Raw genomic sequence first — 19,526 nt, 5'->3', positions numbered from 1 at the left:
AGATAGGGAGGAGCGGTCTGGGGTAACACCCGATCTGTATTGAAAGTATCGAACAAAATCTTGAACCATATCACCCAATGTAGGCCATTTACCAACATCTCGACAAGCATGCCAGTCCAAAGCTTCCCCAGTCAAGCTTTCACTGAAATACGCCATCATCAAGTCATCTTTCTCGCCAACACTTCTCATTTTACTGCAATAATCCCTCAAGTGGGCTACCGGATCCCTACACCCATCATACAAGTTAAACTTTGGCACTTTAAACCCCGCAGGTAGACGAACGTCGGGGGACATAGACAATTCTTTGTAAGACATGCTACCCTGGTCTCCCGTTCCTTGCTTGTTATTTAAGGACTGTTCTATGCCTTTCAGCCTCCTGGGTATCCCATATCGCCCCTTTCTTCCTGTGAACTTTTCATTTTCAACATGAGGCTCATCCCGCGGGCCTTACTTGTATGAGTTGGGAACCTTGTGGGCAACCTCTGAGGGGTAATATTGGGCATCATGATCTTTGAGTGGGTGTTCATTGTTGGGGATGGTGGATAAGATAGGAGGGAAATTTTTGGGAAAGGTAATTGGAAGATGAGTGACGAAGCTACTAGGGTGGTTGGGAAAGCCATGATAAGCGGGTGGATCTGGAGAGTATGGGGGATCATCTGGCACTGTGACCGGTGTTTGGGTAAGGGTAGAATTTAGGAAGCTAGGTGGTGGCGGGGGTGGCGCCTTCCCAGTCATCCAGGCTTGATACATGTCCACCATGTGTTGTCTTAACATCCTCACCTCTTCAACCAACCCATTGTCATGTTCGACCAATTGCTTTTGGGCACATGTATCAACCAACTCAGTTTTGTTGTTGTTTGCCATTGTCTTTTGACTTTATGTTGTGGAGAGGAGTTACTACTTCGAGAACCACAAACCAACCACCTTTCTACTATGAAGATATCAAAAGGAACAAAATGGGGGCATCTCGTTAGCGTTAGGGCATTTAACAGCAAAAATATCACATTGCGTGCAATGCACCTAGCAACAATTAATGGTTCTAGAATGACTTCGAGGGTCATAAGGTCACTTGGCATCATCCCAATTTGTCTATTTGAATCTTCTCTTTTCTTTTATTTCCTCGCACTTCTTAGCTCGCTCATTTTCTTTCTGATTATCGCTCTTTTTCATCCTTCTCATTTCTCACATTCCATAATTTCACCATCTTTTTTCTTCTTTCTTTCTTTTTTTTCTTTTCTTTTAAAAAATAAAAAAAATGATTCGATCGAACCCTATGTAGGTTGCCTACGTATCATGACGCCGCATGAATCAGATCTTTGCGTAGTTCGGGAAGATCAGGAATAAAGGAAACAAACTGACGTTCTCTGTTTCTTTTTCTTATTCTTTTTTCTTTTTACCTTAATGACTACTCTGTTGAGAAAAGAGAAATAAATAAAGCAAATCTTCTTTTTTTTGAATTTTCTAAACTTAATATTCTATAACCTATTTTAAACTCAAGCTTAACAGATTTTTTTTGTTTTCTTTTCTCTTTTTTTTCTTTAAACAAATACTCTATTAAGGAAAATCCTACAAGAGAACCCCCCCCCCCCTTTTTATGCATTTTTTATGAAGAAAATCTAAAGAGCAAACCACAGAAAAGTATTTGAATTTTCATTTGATATCCTGAAGCAATAAACAAAATAAAAAAAATATTTTTGTATTTCAATTTTGATTGCCTAGAGGAAAATTCTAATGATAGACAAAAGACAAAGTATGTTTTTTCTTTTTTTTTATGTACAATATCCTAAAATTTTAATGAATTTTTTTTTTCATTTTTCACTAATTTCCCCAAGAAACACCTCAAAAGAAAATCTTTTTGGATTTTGGAATTAAGACCTTAAAGAAGGATTTTAAAGAAGTACTAAAAGAAAATTCTCTTTTTTCTTGAATTTTGGTCCTAATATAGTAGAGGAAATATAAAAACAATTCAATTAAAGTCCTAGATATTAATTGCCTAAAGTAAAAACAATCTCAAAGGAGAATTTTGTTTATTTTTTATAACAAAAACGCAAAATTTCTTCTTTTTTTTCTCTGGATTTTCGACTTGTAACACATTTCCACATACAAAATAAGAAATACAATAAAAAAAACTCGGCAAACTTAACCTGACTGTTACAAACTCTAACATTACCTAAAAGACTAAATACTATTAAAGAGGACTAGAAAATAAAACAAAAATAATTGACGCAAAAACTAAAATGGCTCCCTGAGCATCTCCTAAATGCAGTGATCCTGGGGTATCTGTCATGCTCAAACTCTAGTAAGTAGATCCACACCTGTATGAGAAAACTTAAACTAGCACTATGTGAGACAATAACATTCCCTAAGACACGTGCAAGACATGATTGAGGCTATTTTTGCAAAATGGCTTATTTGGCCAAAAGGTGGCTAGAAATGCAAAATTTGGCTATGACCCCGCAAAGACAAGAACCTAAGATTTGCTAGAAAGACCGGACTCTATGTGGGTTGCCTACATATCATGTCCCAAAAGACGAGAATCAGGTATGCGTAGTTCGGGCAGATAGGATACGGGCGAGAAATAAAAATAACAACTAATTTAGAGAAAATATATTTTTTTTTCTTTATCTTTTTTTTTTGAAAAAATGATGAACATGTAAACTCTTTTTTTTATTTCCTTTTTCCCCTTTTTTGATTTTTGATTTTTGAAAAACGATGAAAAAGTACAAAAATCATTTGAATTTTCGTTTTTTCTTAATAAAAAAATGTAACAAAAATATAACTAGGCCCTACTTGCTTTATTTTCACACTTCACCCTCTCTCTTTTTTTCTCTTTTTTTTTCTTTTTTAATTTTCCCTCAACTATTATTGGTCCGCCAAATGACCCTTTTACCCTTGAATAAATGCAACATGTAGCACATAGGATGCATCAAGATGGTGTGTTATTTTGGGTACACCTGTCCTAGACGGACCCAACCTCTGTGTTAAGTCCCCTAAGTTAAGTGCACATGATGCAAACAAACGTTCCTACTAGGGATCCGGCATGAGGCTGAGTTATTCTAGGTTTAAAATACTGGGTATATTTGTTCAAGACCTGGCTTACCCGAGCGAACAACTCGAGCCGGGGGGGGGGGGGCTGCATACCGGTAACCAAAAAATCATCCGGTTTTGCAACTTGTCTGAACCTCGTTCTGTTTGGGATATGACACTAACAGAAAGAAGTCACGACCAGCGTGCACTCTTCAAGAGAGAGAGAAAAGAGGGGTTTTATAGCAGTTTATATATATAGCTCAGATAATATCAAAGCGGTAAAAGCAACATTAAACACATTAGACCCAAACATGTAATAAAATTAGATAATAAATAAAGCAAAATATAACAATTTATCTAAGCTCGAATTCTGAACCCTGAACTAGAATTTTGGGTTCGTTCTTCCCCAGCAGAGTCGCTAGAGCTGTCACATCTCCTTTTTACCTACACCCCTGAAAAGGGAGTATATAAGAGTTTTTTCCAATTAAAGTGACAATCGAAACAGGATTTATTTCAATTAAAATTCAGAGTCGTCACTTGGGATAATTTTATGGTGTCCCAAGTCACCAGTTCAAATCCCGAATCGAGGAAAAGAATGACTCCGTATTATAGTCCGCGAACATAGAAATCCGGGTAAGGAATTCTGTTAACCCGGGAGAAGGTGTTAGGCATTCCCGAGTTCCGTGGTTCTAGAACGGTCGCTCAACTATTATAATTGGCTCAATTATCTTATTTTAAACACTTTTAAACCTATGTGCAATTTTAACTTTTAAACCGCTTTTATCAATTTTAAAGAAAATTGCAACGTTATTAAAACGTGTCTCGAACCACGTCACATAAATGCACCCGTGGTTTTTGACATATTTAACATCGTTGAGATTTGGATTTGGGTCACATAAATGCGCACTCGAGTTTAGGGAGGTTAATTATTAAACTAACGCACCTAAAGCAATTACGCGTTTGCAACTTTGCGGGGCCATGAAAATTCGCTTAATGGAACACCTCGATTTCTAAGGATAAACAAGATTAATCAAACGAGGGCCATGCAAATGTCATTTTGTTCGGCAGGGCACACCTCGATTTATTCTAACTAAAAGGTTTCTAAACTAACTGATGAGGGCCATAAATTATTTGTGTTATCTTATATGGCTCACCTCCACTATTCTAAGAATTTTAATTATCCGAACATTAATGGAGTTGGGATTCTGTTACTGCCTAAGCTAACCAAAAATGACATTGCCACTAGAAGGGAAGGCTGATTATTTAAAGACTACTTGGGCTGGGTGTGAGGCCCAATAACCTACGAATGCAAGGCTGCCCCAGATTGACAATTTTATAGTAGAATCACGTTGAGCCCAAATGAGAGCCCAGACTGGGATAAACCGGCGCCAACAGACTTAAAGACTCGAGATCGAGTCTCCACATGGTGCAAAGCGTAAGGCGTTCGAGTTTGAGGTTGCAAGTCACATTGTTGCCTGAGAGTCAAAGCAAATTTGATCCTCTTTTTCACAAATACCATGGCATATTTAATGCCGATTGATTCCTATGCAAAAATACAATCAGACAGTAGTCCTTTTTTTTTATCTAGCATTCACTATTACTCTCAATCTACATCATGCATAACATCATAGTGACAGAATATGAGAAACATATGCTATTCTATGCTCCTACAGGAACTCATACTTCAACCTAGAAATTGGACAAAGCAAAAATCAAAAATCGAAAAGCCAAGCTTAAACCCTATTCAAAATCTTTTCAAGATTAAAGATGCTCACTCATTAGCAAAGGCAGAATTGTACTATATGTTAATCTATGCAAAAAACAGATCTGAAATGAACAATGGAGAATAAACCCAGGTTTGCTGAACCAACATCAGGAAGGGTCTAACATTGTAATTCAAATCAAAACCATGAAACATGCATCTGAACCAACATCTCATTATACATAATTCCATCTAACAAAATTAACTGCCATTCACCAAGGGTTCCAGACTCGAGATTTTATATGTAGGAAAGAACAAAATGACAAGATAGCATATAATGTTCAGAATTCTAATTGCTAATCACCGATTCAAAGTCAGAAAGATGATAAGTGAAACTCTCTAAAAGATGCATATAGGACATCAATCATCCAACTTAACTCATTAAGTGTAAGATCAAATGAACCCTTATCCCTCATTTCAAACCAAACACAGCCTACAACATAGTATCTGTCAACAGCTAACAAAATGTCATGTACCATAACACTAGGAATTATACAAGTAAACGAAGTAAACCAAGCTATGAACACAACTGATTGTGACTACTACTCAGAAACTCCAGATTCCCATTTCGATTCCAACTCAAAATTTACATTAGGTGAAATGCAGAATTGTGTACCTGAATAACAGCAAAATAGACCAAAAATTAGTCTGAAACTAAGAGGAAGCAGCAGCAATAGGCCAACACCAACAGAAATCAGCCACAACTTATAATTCAAACCATTTTAAAACCTAGATGGATCAGAAGTTGATTCAGAAATTGAAAACCTCTTAATTCAGAAGAGGTTCAATGAAAACAGTAATTTTCAGTGAATTTTAGCTGCCCCTTTTTCTGTATTTTAGCTCTTAAAAACTCTATGAAATAGTAAACTTATGCAGCTTCTGTATTTTTCTGGATTTCCAGCTCTTAAAACTCTACCTTAAAAGGCAATAAATGATGTCTTTATAGGCAAGGCAAGTAGGGCAGCCTTAAGGAAATAATTTCTGCACTTAGGCCCTTCTGAAATTTTCATTTTAGCCTAGGTGCCCTTAGTTTAATTTTTAGAATTCAAAATAGCCCCCCACCCCAGCTTCCTAGAAGCTTCCCTATTATGTTATCAGAGTGATTCCCTCAAGCAAATACCCAAACTAACCCCCATGCCCCTGTTATTTCCTTTTTGAACCCAATGGGTATGGATCAATGCTGACACAAGGCGAACCAGATATGGGCCTTACAAAAACCCGGGCTAGTCCCTTTCTTTTGGGCTCAGGTCCAAGTCAGAAACTCAGAAGAATCAAGAAGGTAGAAAAATGAAAGGCCATTAGGATTTCAGTCTTTTTGGACCAAAAGCTTTTAACCAGCCCAAGACAAAAGGGAACAATCAAACGAACTAACCTAACGAATTCAAACAAAACTGACGAACCAGAAAACTATCCATTAATCTTAACTTAAAAAGAACCACATGCAGAAATGATTGCAAGAACGGAAAATTAGAAAAACTTAAAACACAAACAAAAGAAACAGAGTAGGATGATAAAGGAAACACACATGAAAATTAACACTCAAAAGGTAAAGAAAAATACCTAACCATGGCCTAGACCGTAAGAAATGCAAAAAGAACCTTCGAACCTTCAAATTTTCTGGCCAAGTTTGACATTAATCATGTGTTCTTATCAAGAACACATGAATAAATTCGAACTAGACCTAAATCCGTACTGAAATCTTGAACTCGAGGTTTTTGGGATTTTAGGGCTTGACTTAGATTTAAGATTCGAGGAGATTGGAGCCAATTCGAGTGTAGTTGGTCTGTGCTGTAGGAAGAGGGGGGTCATAGAGCTCATAGGGTGTAATTTTGGGCCGATTGGATGAGTTAGGGTTTTGGTCATTCCTTTCGATTCAAGATTCGAGAGGCTGGGCTGGGATTCGAGAGTGGGGATTTGGAGATTTGGAAAGAGGATAAGGAGGGGAATCTATGGTGTTAATTTGGTATTGATCGGAGCAACGCCGCCGGCGGAAACGATTTCCGACAAGCGGCTCACGATGGAGACGGTGAGGGCTCTCTGAGGGTGTGAAAGAGATGACTAGGTGGGTGGGGGGGGCTGTTAGTACATATATATGTCGGGTGTCCCACACTTCTGAGCCGTTAGATCGGTTAACCTCGACGGCTCAAATCTATCTTGACTAAACGGTGTCGTTTTGGTTTAAGGGGAAATGGGAGCCAGGTTATGGACTGGTTGTGGGCCGGTTTTAGGGGGTTTGGATGGGTAATTTGTTTGGGCCTGGGGAATTTTAAATAAAAATGGCCCAAACACACTTCTTATCGAAATTCTTTTCTTTTTCTTTTTCAATTTCAAATCCTTTTTCTTTTCAAATTAAAATAAAACCTAAATTAATTTTTAAAACCAAATTAACCTACCTAATTAGATTAATCACTCATCATAGTATTTACATTAATTAAATTCTAAATTTAGAGAAAAACTATAAAATTCAAAATTAAAGAGTTAAAATACAAAATGAACTATTTTTGTAATTTTCATATCTTATAAAACAAACTAATTTACTAATTAATCTAAAAAAATATAAAATTAAATCCTAAATGCATATGCAGCATATTTTCGTATTTTGCATTAATTAAACAAAAATAAAAATGCACAGACCAATGCAAACAATTATTAGAAAATGCCACAAAATCCACAAATATTGCAAATAATGAAAAGAAATTATTTTGTTTTGAATTTATGGTAGTAATTCATATAGGGAAAAAATCACGTGCTCACACTTACCAACCAAGCTGATGTTTGACTCTGTCTGCTGGGAGGGTCTGTCCAACAGTCAATAAGGATCTGTAGGCATGAAATGCAGCATCCCTAGCAAAAGGGACGTCAATACGAAATAATGTACCGAGTATGTAAGGCAACAGGATAACTGAATGCTAAAACTGAACAAATAATATAATAACTGAAAGTAACTAGGAGTCAAAGATAATCTAAAGATATTCTTACCTGTTGATACTGGCTCAACTCTCTCAATATAGTAACTAAAATAGATGTCCGGCCTTATAAGGCTCGGAATGTGTAACTGATCTGTCGTAGTAGGCTCGCTCATAGGTGCTCAGCCATACTAGGCTCTGTACCTCGGCCATTCTGGGCTCGCTCAGAGGAGCTCGGCCACAGTAGGCTCGGTATATAACTTACCATCTGATCAGATGTTGCCCATCGATTATAGCTCGATGGTGGTGAAAATACTATAATACTGTATACATATATATATATATATATATATATATATATATATATATATATATAGACTCTCTACTCTCTTGGCTGACAGAAGACAAAACTAAACTGAATATGAAGTCCCTATAAGGGAGAATATTGTAACTTATGAGACTAGGATAGTGTATATAAATTCGGGAGTATGAACTTCTCTTTATTCCTCGTTATCAAACACATGTAATTACGCGATTATGCCAAAATGAAGGAAGGGCTTAGCCTTAATATACCTTATCACAATCTTTCCAATCACCAAGTTGAACTCGCCTCTTTGCACCTTAATCTACAACAATGATTATAATACTACCCTTATGTTACGAAAGGTACAACTATCGCACAATGAACGACAAGTTTATTTTGTATAAAAACGGGCAGCATCTCCCCTATAATCCTTACTTCCTCCAAATTCAAGATAACACCAATGACACAAGAACACAACAATATCAACATATATACATTATTTTCTAACCTTATATACACCCCAAAATACTAGAAAACAGCCCAACATACCCCAGTCTCTTCATTCACAAAACGACCACCGTAGTAGTGTCAAACAACACGAAAAATGTTTTAATGAACGACCATCCCTCCACCCTACATATATGTGATGTTTCTCCACACCATTCCTCCTCCAAAACTCCAGAAAATAGTAGTAAAACACGCATCCCAACAGCAACACAAAACAATCCACAAAACAGTCCGCTGCAAGTGAATAACTCGAACTCACGGCTTCCGATCACCGTCACGTGAGTTCTTAAAACTATAGAACGACTTACCATGAATTTATAGAAGAAACAATGGATGAAAGATAGCATTAAACATACCTTATTTGTTGGATAACTCACCTCCTATCTTGGTTCTTCGATCTCTAGGTTTTACCCCCAATGGGACAGAAAATCAATTAGGGTTTGAGGGTAATTTTTGGGAGGAAGTTTGCAGGGGTTTAGGTCAGGTTATTTGTGATATATAATGAGGTTAATATTTCAGGATATAATCCCTTAAATGGGCTCTTTGGATGACCAAAAATTTCCTCATTTTGGGCTCTCATTTAACCAAGTAGGTGACACACCTACTTGTCACCTAGAAGCCTGCGCAGTCTCAAAAAAATGCATATATCTCTCTACTCCGATGTCGTATTGATAAAAGGTTTAATGAGTTAAAAAATAAACTCATAGAGATTCAATTTGATGGTGGAACACCCCACAACTCTAAGTATATTGAGAGAAAATCGCAGTTATATTTGACCTAAGTTTCAACACATTTATGAATGTAACTTGTGATGACCTTTTCCAACTTTTGTTCCACAACTCGCTTAACTTCAAATCATAACACACATCTATCGTACGACTAAAATAACTCATAACATAATCTTCTTATGATTTTAAACACCCTATTGTTGCCCCAAAAATACATGTTACAACATTCCCAACTTGTCAACTTTCGACTAAACTTATTTTCTTCAATTCATTTAGCTTCGAAGCCTTCAAATCCTCATGGTACTTGGTATTCATGATCTCAAATATTTGTAACCTCCAGTGTAACATGATTAAATTACTTTATGTACTTTCAAAGTTGATCTCATTTCTGAGCTTACATCAATTAACTTATGAATACTCCCACGTACGAAAACATGGGGTGTAACAAAAGCCATGGTTGAGTATTTATTTGGTTGAGAAAAGAGGTAATTGTTCCGGTTAAACTTGATTTGAGGGGAATTAGGACTTGATTGATCTATTTGCTTCCTGACTTGTATGTGGGGACGACATATATGCAAGGCGACGAGTATGTATATGTAGCCATAGGTTAAGCATGTTGGTTGGGATATTTATCTATTATCTTCAATTATTTCATACCTTCATTTAATCCATGGTATTACTTGTTAAATGCTTTAATTTTTATTTTCCCTTACTAGTTAAATTCATGCCTTTATCCGTTACATGTCATAATTTTGCTAACTGTTTACCATGTATATGTATCTTTATTTATTGCATGTCTTTACTTGCTTTATGACTTTGTATGTTTCTAGTTAGCTACTTTTATTCGCTTTAGGTCTTTAAATATGAAATCTTTTTGTCGTATTTTATTTTGAGATATGTCGTAGGTTGTTGTAGTTTAAACATTTAATTGATATTGTGTGAGATAGAGTTGCATGCCACAACGGATATTGGTAATATTGTGTGGGATTGGATTGCATGCTGCAATGGATATTGATATTATTTTGTGGAATCGAATTGCACACCACAACGGATATTGGTAACATTTTGTGGGATCAGATTGCGCGCCGCAATGGATATTGATATTACTATTTGGGATCGAGTTGCATGCTAAAATGGTATTTGTATGTATATATTTTTGGATCGGGTTGTGCGCCGCATTGTAGAAGACTTATTATTTATATATATTTGTGGATTGGATTAAGCACCGCAATGGAGAAGACATATTGATTGTCCTTAACTGTTGGTTTTGTATCCATGTTGTATTGAGAAAGTTGAGATTTCATGTTATTTTGGGGCCCTCTGTTATGTATTTCCTATCACAGTTTCCATGTTATACTTGTTATCTTAGTTTTGTTATTATTTCATTTATACTCATACATGTTTAAATTGAGTGCCTTATTATAGTATCGTCACTACTTCGTCGAGGTTATCGACACTTACGGAGTACATGGGTTCGGTTGTACTCATACTACACTTCTGCACTTCTTGTGCAGATTCTGGTGTTGGTTCCAACAGCAATTAGTGGAGGCTCTTTCAGATTAGCTTTTCACAGAGACTTGAGGTAGAGTTGCAGGATGTTCGCAGACCCTAGAGTCTCCCTCTTATTATTGCAATGTTATTTTATTCAGAAATTTGTATTTTTTATTTTAGACCTTGGTTGTAGTATCTTGTTTTAGTATCTCATGTACTTATGAAACCATATTTCAGGAGTTGACTACACTGCGTATTGGAATTTATTATATCTATTTTGAAGTTCTACAGTCTTTAAATCTTATTTAAGTGTTTTTAAAATTGTTAAAAAGAATAACGTGTAGCTAATTTTGGCTTACCTAGGAAGAGAACGTTAGGATTCATCACGGCCCGCGGTTGAGATTTCGGGTCGTGACAATCCATAACCATGTTATAATGCGTAAATGGGATGAAAAGGCCACCATGAGATAATCTGATTAAAACATGAAAGAAACTTTGACAATGGACGAGCCAAAATGATATACAAGCTTATATACATGAGACATACAGGCTTACAAGGCCGCCATGACCATCAATACACATAACGTCTGTTTACAGGCCTCTATGAAGTACATAAATATCACAAGGTTGGAACATGGCCCCGCCATACCCAACTATGTACATATATGCAACCATCATATCTACTAGCTCTTGACAGCTCCGAAAGAAAGGAGCATGACAACCTTCAGCTGAGTTGAGTCACCTTTTGTGAAGTATCATTTGAATTGCTATATGTATCTACGGGAATGAAACGCATCGCCCTAGCAAGGGGTCGTCAATACGAAAGATGTACTAAATATGTAAGGCAGGTAAAGCTCATATATAGAAGATGAACAATGAAGAGTACATAAGTCAACCTGAAACTCATATCAATGTTTACCCTGAAAATGGTAATAACAATTAGATTTGATTTTTTGGTTCTAAAAATATGTGATCTATTTTTATGCTAGATATTAGTCAATAGATGCTAAGTGAAGGATTAGAAAATAAGATAATAGCTTGTAGGCAGTGTAATAATCAAACTGAATGGCTGGAAATCGGGGCCTCGAGCTTGCGTATACGGGACCTCGAGGTCGAGTCGGATGCCCGGCTAAGGGCAGTTGATGGAGGATTAACAGTTATGATCAATTTGATGGCGGCTACTTATGACCAATAATGAGTAATAAATGAACAACAATAACTAGAACACAATGAATATAAGCAATAAATGCAAGTATTAGAATCAAGATAGTAAGTTTAAGTTAGAGAGCAGAGAGAATGTTCTTGTATTGAATGTTGTGAGTAGTATCTCCCCCTTTACAAAAATGACAAGGGCCCCTTAATATATGAGGGGAAAATCCCAATATGCCACATGCGTATTTATTACATAAAGTAGCCGGTACAACCACTCAATCAACCTGGTGCAGGCTATCACTGTTTCTGCAGGCATTGTCAGAGAAATACCGCTCCTAAGGAACTTCCCTCTTACTTGCGATAACCACCGGTTTGTTCTGCCCCGACACCGAGCACGAAGAACTCTCGAAGACTTCGATCCCCGAGCTATTCTCGGTCCCTTCGAAGTGAAATTACGTAATGCCTCGTCGATCGTGAAATTGGTCTTTCCAATTTTAGCCGCATACAAATAGTCCCCACGTTTCTCAGAGTAAAATAAAGAGAAACAACCTCAGGATCTTGTCCCTCCAGCGCTTCCATCGAAGAAAATAGTTGTGTCCACACAATCCTCAAAGTCTTAAAATTAATTATAGTGGTTGGATGTCATTTGGTCTGCTCCAATCGCACATGTTAGGCTTCTATATATACTCATTTCTTCGCTTCTTACTTTCTACTGCATCATCAGGTTCCCAACAGAGTTTTGGTAAAAATGGTGAGCATTTCTACCTCTATTCCTTAGGAAGATGTGCCTTCCTTTTCCACGCTCTTTTCTGAGGGTAAAGCAGCAGCGTCTCCTAGTGCTGGAGAATGCATTCCAGAGGCCTTTGAGACGACCTCTAATTTTAAGGTCGAAAGACCTTCTTCGAAGTCGGGGTGATGTGAACCCTTGTCTCGATACATCAGTTTAATAACGGACATCGAAAAGGTGAAAATCGACTGCCGCTGGGGAGATGCGGTGTTAGTGGAGGTTCCTTCTCGGGGGAGGATGTAACAACGTATAAGGCCGACTTCCTTAGTGCGTATATACTTATCTATTTACCCTTGGCCCGGCGGTTCCATCCATGCCTGCAATAGACCCCGTGATCCTCGACTTCTGTGAACGATATCAAGTGACCCTCAGCCAAATTCATTCATTATTTTTGCGTATTGTTTACATGACCAGGTATTACGCGAATATGATTAAGGGGATTCCCTTCACCATTGATTATTTGATCAGAATGTATAGTCCCCGACTTTTTCGTGGGGGCCTGATTAAGCTCCGCTGCTGGGCCTCAAAGGCCATTTTTGCTTGTACCGACGAGGTTAGGAACGGGGGTGGATGAGCCGTTTCATCCGAGTTAGGACTTTAGACTTGATCCGCGCAGAGAGGATGTCGTTCCCCGAAAGATGGAACATGAAGCATAAGTAGACATACTTAATTAACTACCCGTTTCTTTCTATTGGATGCATTTCCTCATGAACTGACTTCCTCCACTGATAAAGCTGTCGTGGCGTACCCTGATACAGTTAGGAATCTTTCAGGCTGGGTAGCTAAACTGGACTCGATTTGACCATATGTTGAGCGCGTGTGGCGCGATTTATCCATTGCTCGATGGGAAGCCAAGGATCACGGTGGGACTTCATTCTCTGTTGTAGTTTCAATTTTACAAAAATTACTGCTAATTGCATTCTCAATCCTCATGCTTGTTTTTGTATTTGGGCTGATCTGAGGGAGGTCTTCTTGATGAGAGAAACTATTCCTGGTGAGACGGGTGCTCCAACACCCGACGAAGAGAGGAAACAATGAGGGAGGTCGTCGACTTATCCTCCGAAATCCAAAAGAACCATAGTGGAAGATCCTAAGGATGATTCAACAGCCTTAATTCTAGAAGCGCCGGGGAGCCCCCGAGCTGGAGGCGAAAAGAAGGATGATAAATTGATGGCACTTGAAGGGGGAGAGGATCTAACTGTTTTACACACTATTAAGTTGGCGGCTTCCGAATCGTGGCTCGATTCCGTTGCCGCCCCACCTCGGGATGAAGAGGCCTACGAGGGTGTATCGGGCGCTATCGTTGAGCCGGTTGACGGCCAAAATTTCCCTCGAGCTGAGGTGCTTTTGGTAGATGATCCGGGGGAGCCCACTTCCAAAGCTCTTCAGAAGCAAGGGACGGCCCCGATTGATTCAGTCAAGGTCATTGAAGTGAGCGATTCCGCTTCAGAATTGGCTTTTCCTCCGAGGGGGATGCGAGACACCCCCAATACAAAGTCTTTTGATGTGGGGATGTCTGTTGGTGGTAAAAATATGTTTGAAAATCCTTCTACTGTGCCTGAGGAAAATCCTGAGCCTGACATTTCGCTTATTTTTAATGAGATCGACAGGCTATATGAGTAATAATCTATTTGTAAATTCTGTTTGGTGCCCGACCTTTGCCATGCTAACTTTATTTCTTTTATGGTTCCAGGCCAAGGTGCTTTATAGTAAAACGTTTGCCAATAGGGAGGAATAACTTCGTGGCCTTCGGGATTGCTTGGAGGTGCCATCCCAGGAAAAGGCTCGTCTTACTAAACATGTTACATAGCTCTCGTTTGTTTTTTGTCTATACGTCTAACTGATTTCAGTGTTTTAATATCTTTGGGTCGATTTTTGCAGTTTAAGGAGAAAGATGTCCTTATGGGGATGGAACTCCAAGCCAGGGACTCCGAAATTCTCGAACTTAAGCGGCATTTGAGTGAGGTAATCTCTGAGAGAGATGCCCTTCGGGGAGAGGTGGTCTTGATCGGGCGTTGCCTCGAAGATGCGAGGGTAGAGAGTAGTAAGTCTAAGGATCTCCATAATGAGTTGGTTACTACACTATCCAAGGTCAGGGCTGAGGCCGAGGCGCTCGTGACCTCGCATAAGGAGGATGCCGCTACTGCAAATGCTCAGGCCTGAAAGGTGTCCAAAGAGGCTGAGTTACACCTGACCCGAGCAGTGGAGCATGCTCGGTTAGAATCTCGGATACAGACACTCGACAAGATATATGCTTGGGGCATTGATTTGACCGCCGAGATTGAGAGGGCGAAGACCCTAGAAGAGGAAGTTACGACCCTGCTTCCTTCCGAAGATGAGTCAGGCAGTGACTCGGGAGGTGATAAAGATGGAGGCGAAGTCCCTAAAGGGGAGGAGGTCATTGGAAACCTGGAGGTTATGGCCGAAGCTGTTGAAAGTGTACTTTCTGAGGGGGCCGCCGAAGGCGTAGCTCCGGTGATAGATTAAGTTTTTTATTTTCTTTCTGCCTTCGTAAGGGCTCCAAATGTAGGCTTTCTAATTGTACTTTTATGATTCTTTTTATATATGTGTCAACTCTTTACATTTTTCTGTTTTCCCTTTGAACAACTTACGACATTCATTTGGCAATTGATCCGAAGTTGTGGGTCTCAAATTTGGACCCTTGGATTCCTGCTACCATCGAGCGTTTCGCGATGGTCGACAGTCAATTGTTTGGGGCTTAAGCCCCGAGCCATGTTTCGACTTTATTTTGCCAGCCTTTAGGTTTTCCTGGTTTATCGACCTGTAAGTCTGTCATGTCGGCCTTGAGACTATTTGTGCGGATTTTTTAGATTCTCATGCTTCGGGTCGGTGTGACCTTCAATATAAGTGGATGCTCAGGTGTTTGTGATTTTTGTCTTTAGGCCTTTTTTAGTTAACTGTTTTGGGGTCAGTCTTTGAGTCGGACTTCGACTCAAGATCATTGACCCTTAAGATTTTTATTTTTAAGCCAGCTCTCAAGCTCTTATGCATTAGGTCGGTATGACCTTTTAATGTGAGCTAGCGGCAGTGGCTCTTACGCAATAGGGTCTGTACGACTTTTTAATATGAGCTGGTGGCAGTGGCTCTTACGCAATCGGTACAACCTTTAATGTGAGCTGGCGGCAGTGGCTCTTACATGATAGGGTCGGTACGACCACTAATATAGGTTGGCGGCAGTGGCTCTTACGCATTTAGGGTTGGTAGGACCTCTAATATTGGCTGGCGGCAGTGGCTCTTACGCATTAAGGTCAGTACGACCTCTAATATAGGCTGGCGGCAGTGGCTCTTACGTATTAGGGTCAGTACGACCTCTAATATAGGCTTTATTTTCCCCTCGTTAAAGATATTTTTGAAGATTTTTGTGTTCGCCCAACTCTTCGACGACTTGATAAGAGCCTCGATTGTGAGTCGTTATGTAGAGATAAATGAGCACCTCGAGATGTTTCACTCAGTGGCTGAGTGTTTCGAAGCCTATAGTTTGGAGCTGACATGTTTGAAGCTCTTTTGCTTATGCCGAGGGTAACCTGTTTAATACGTTTTTTTCGAAGTATTTTCGAAGTAATTGAAGGCATGTGATTTTATAGCGATGTTTGGGCGTCCCCGAGTTGTATTAGTTTGGTCGGAGCCTTATGAACGTGGTTATTTTTAATTCCCGAATGAAGTAGTTCTGGCATCTATACCGAGGGTATGCCTTTTTAAGGGTCTTACAAGTTCGAGTATATAGACTTAACTTTATGGTCGGGGTAATGCCTTTTGTAAGGTCTTACGTTTTGGTTACTTGGTACAAGTATAGTTCATGCCTTGCTTGAGGTCTTACAGATATTGTTACTTGGTACAGGTATAGTTCATGCCTTTCTTGAGGCCTTATAGATATTGTTACTTGGTACAAGTATAGTTCATGCCTTGGTTGAGATTTTACAGATATTGGTGTTGCCTTATATAGGTCTTACGAGACCGAGGTTGCCCACATAGGGTCTTATTGCTTCGGGTTTTTGATAAGTCGATGTGGTGGCGATTGGCGATAGGCCCCGAGCCATTGAAAGTTACTTGATGCCAGGCCCCGAGTGTTCGGGATGCTTTTGATTTTGGAGCCTTTTTTTGCAAACTTGATGTTACCTGATTGAGGGCTTATGAGTTCCAAGCTTCTGACCCGGAGGTCATACAGCTTCGAGTTTTTGACGCTAGTCCCCGAGTGTTTGGGACATTTTGGATCCTGGATCCATTTTTGTAAACTAGATATTGCCTCGTTGAGGGCTTACAAATTCTAATCTTTCGACCTGGAGGTCATACGGCTTCTAGTTTTTGACGTCAGTCCCCGAGTGTTCGGGACATTTTTGGCTCTGGAGCCATTTTTTACTAACTTCATTGAAACGTGAAATGCTTTGACGGAGGGGAAACTTCTTTGATTGCTTGGTACAAATATACATGTTCTCGCTATCAGGGGCTCAGTTATTCTATACGGGCATGGTTCGTTCGACCATTTGGCCCCATACATCATTTTCCTATCGGGACCCCGTTTAGCATGTCTTGGCTTCTTTGAGGAGGTGACGTTCCACGGGGGATGCCCCTCAGTATTTGAGGTTGATTAAAGAGAAGCCTTGAATACTTGTTGAGTCTTCCTTAGGTAGCATATATATGTTGCGTCGTTAAAAACCTTGTCGGTAAAACACCCTTTTTTGGGATGAAAAAACCGATTGAAGGAAAAGAGTGCAACACATGCCTTTGAAACCTAAGGCCTTTGAGCTTTTAGCAGTAATAACGTTTGAGCATTGATGCATTCCAATTGCTTGGAAGTTGTTCGCCTTCCATGGTGCCGAGTTTGTAGGACCCTTTGCCAACTACCCCAAGGACGCAGTACGGTCCTTCCCAGTTCTAACCTAGCTTTACTTCATTAGGATTTCGAGTATTCAAGGTGACTTTCCTTAGGACTAAGTCCCCGATTACAAAATGTCGGAGATTTTTTCTCCTATTATAGTATCTTTCAATCCTCTATTTTTGTGTGGCTATTCGGACCAGCGAGGCTTCTCGCTTTTCATCCAATAGTTTGAGAGCAGTAGTCATGGCCTCATTGTTCGAGCACTCAATGGTGTGTTGGAATATAGCAGTAGGTTCTCCGACCTCGACCGGTATCAAAGCCTTGGCGCCATATACCAGGGAGAAAGGCATTTCCCTCGTGCTTGATTTTTGAGTTGCTCGATATGCCTAGAGCACTTTGGTTAATATTTCTCTCCATCGTCCCTTTGTGCTTTCCAACTTCTTCTTTAAGTTTTGAATGATGGTTTTGTTTTTGGACTCGGCTTAGCCGTTTGCACACGTGTGGTAGGGCGTTGACAGGATCCTTTTGATCTTGTGGTCCCCGAGGAACTAAGTCACTTTGCTTACAATGAATTGCTTCCCATTATCACACGTTATTTCGGAACGAATTCCGAATCGACACATGATATGGTCCCAAATGAAATTAATGACTTCTTTTTCTCATATTTTTTTGAAGGCATGTGTTTCAGCCCATTTTGATAAGTAGTCAGTCATAAATAAAATAAATCTAGCTTTACCTAGCACTATTGAGAGATGTTTGACGATGTCCATCCCCCATTTCATGAACGGCCATGGCGAGAAAACTGAATGTAGTTGTTCACCAGGTTGGTGAATCATAGGGGCGAATCTTTGGCATTTGTCGCATTTGTGGACGAATTCTTTGGTGTCCTTCTCCATGCTATCCCAATAGTAGCCTACCCTGATTATTTTTTGAACTAAGGAATCGGCACTGGAGTGATTTCCTCAAGTGCCCTCGTGGATCTCTCGGAGCACATAGTCTATGTCTCTCGGCCCCAGGCATACTGCTAGGGGGGCCATCAAAAGTTCTTTTGTAAAGAGTTCTATTTTCGTCGAGCCAGAATCGAGCCACTTTGGTTCCCAGGGCCGCGACTCTTTTGGGTCTGCGGGTAGCTTCCTATTCTCCAAATAATCGATATATTTATTTCTGCAATCCCATGTTAGGCTAGTGGAGTTGATCCCGGTATGGCCTTCCTCGATCACTGATTTGGATAGTTGAACAACAGATCCGGGGAGTATGTCATCTTCCTCGATAGACGATCCTAGGTTTGCGAGAGCATCGACTTCCCTATTCTCCTCTCGAGGTATGTGGACTAGAGTCCACTCTTTGAAGTGGTGCAATGTGATTTGAATTTTTTCTAAGTATCTTTCCATCTTGTCTTCCCGAACCTCGAAGCTCCCATTTACCTGATTTACCACTAGGACAGAATCACATTTTGCTTCAATGACTTCAGCTCCTAGGCCTTTGGCCAATTCCGTACCTACAACCATATCCTCATATTCAGTTTCATGGTTAGTTAACCTTGTGGTTTTTATAGATTATCTAATCAAGCCGCCTGTAGGTGGCCTTATAACCGAGCCCGGACCCTCTTTGTTCGAGGCACCGTCAGGGAACTGGGTCCATATCCCGGAAGATGTGCCCATTTTTAGCAAAAGTTCTTTCTCGACCTCGGGTACGAGGGAGGGAGTGAAGTCGGCTACGGATTCTGCCAAAATTTGAGACTTGATAGCCGTTCGAGGCTGATACTCGATATCATATCCCCCGAGTTCGATGGCCCATTTGGCCAGTCGGCCCGATAATTCGGGTTTATCTAATATGCTTCGAGATGTTGTTAAAATGCAAATATGATGGCATTGGAAGTAAGGTTTCAATTTTCGAGACGCACTTATTAATGCAAGAGCTAGTTTTTCCAAGTGTGGATACCTGGTTTAGGCATCAACCAGGGTCTGACTTACATAATAAATAGGGAATTGTGTACTTTGTTCTTCTCGAACCAGTACAGCACTT

This window comes from Nicotiana sylvestris, chromosome 9, assembly GCF_000393655.2.
Source record: "Nicotiana sylvestris chromosome 9, ASM39365v2, whole genome shotgun sequence".
In the NCBI taxonomy this organism is placed as follows: domain Eukaryota; kingdom Viridiplantae; phylum Streptophyta; class Magnoliopsida; order Solanales; family Solanaceae; genus Nicotiana; species Nicotiana sylvestris.
The sequence above is the reverse complement of the archived record's forward strand: the minus strand, read 5'-3'. Positions refer to the sequence as shown.